Raw genomic sequence first — 1,098 nt, forward strand, 5'->3', positions numbered from 1 at the left:
CCTAAAACCCGCATTTATTAGCTCATGGTTAAGTTGAATATTCCACTCACGCCCGGCTTGTTTGAGTCCATAGAGGGTCTTGTGTAATCTGCATACACGGTGCGTCTGGTCTGCATACCCTTCAGGCTGGCGCATATAAATCTCCTCTTTCAGGATTCCATTTAGATAGGCGCCTTTGACGTCCATCTGTTGGATTTCCCAATCGAGGATTGCAGCTAGCCCTAGGACAGCTCGTATCGTCTCAAGGCGGACCACGGGCGAGAACGTCTCCGTGTAGTCCATGCCAGGGATCTGTGAGTAGCCTTTTGCCACTAGACGCGCCTTGTATTTGATTACCTCACCTTCCTTGTTGGTCTTCTTGACCAGGACCCATTTGTTGCCTACCGCTTTGCGGTCTGGGGGTAGATCTACAAGATCCCATGTCCCCATATCATGCAGTTGCTTCATCTCAGCTTGCACTGCTTGCTCCCAATGGGGCCATTCCGGTGAGTTCTTCGCATCCTGTAACGATTTTGGCTCATCTGGATCCATAGAAGTGCACATGGCCTGGTAGATTACTTCGGCAGATGCAGCAGCATCCATGTCATCGTCATCTGCCTCAGGATCATTGAGGAGCCGATAGTTCGGACGTGCGATCTTTCGTTTTGATCTCCGAGGTTCTTCAGGTACCTGCGCTTCTTCCACTTCGATGTGCTTTCGCTTCTTCGGATCGGAACGCAGTGCATTCTCGGTGGAAGACTCCCCCTCATGCGTTTGATCTGGCGTGGACTCCTCCTGTAGCTCCGGTGTGTCGGTTGTCACAGAGAGTGGGAGCTGCGAAGCGGGCGCAAAATGATAATTGCGCGAAGTTTTCACAGCGCGTGTGGATGCGTCGTAGTAGCGGATGGCGCGCGGTCCATCTAGATAGCCAACGAAGGTGTACTTCATGGCGCGCAGCGCTAACTTCAATAAGTTAAGTGCTTCATTTAGCACCCATACGTCGGATCCAAATTCGCGTAGATACGCAATATTAGGCTTCCGCGCGTTCCATTTCTCGTATGGCGTCATGTCAGGTAATGCGCGCGTAGGTGCGTGATTCTTGATGTACGCGGCATGACC

The sequence above is a fragment of the Laetiporus sulphureus genome (genome assembly GCF_001632365.1).
Source record: "Laetiporus sulphureus 93-53 unplaced genomic scaffold LAESUscaffold_14, whole genome shotgun sequence".
NCBI classification, from domain to species: domain Eukaryota; kingdom Fungi; phylum Basidiomycota; class Agaricomycetes; order Polyporales; family Laetiporaceae; genus Laetiporus; species Laetiporus sulphureus.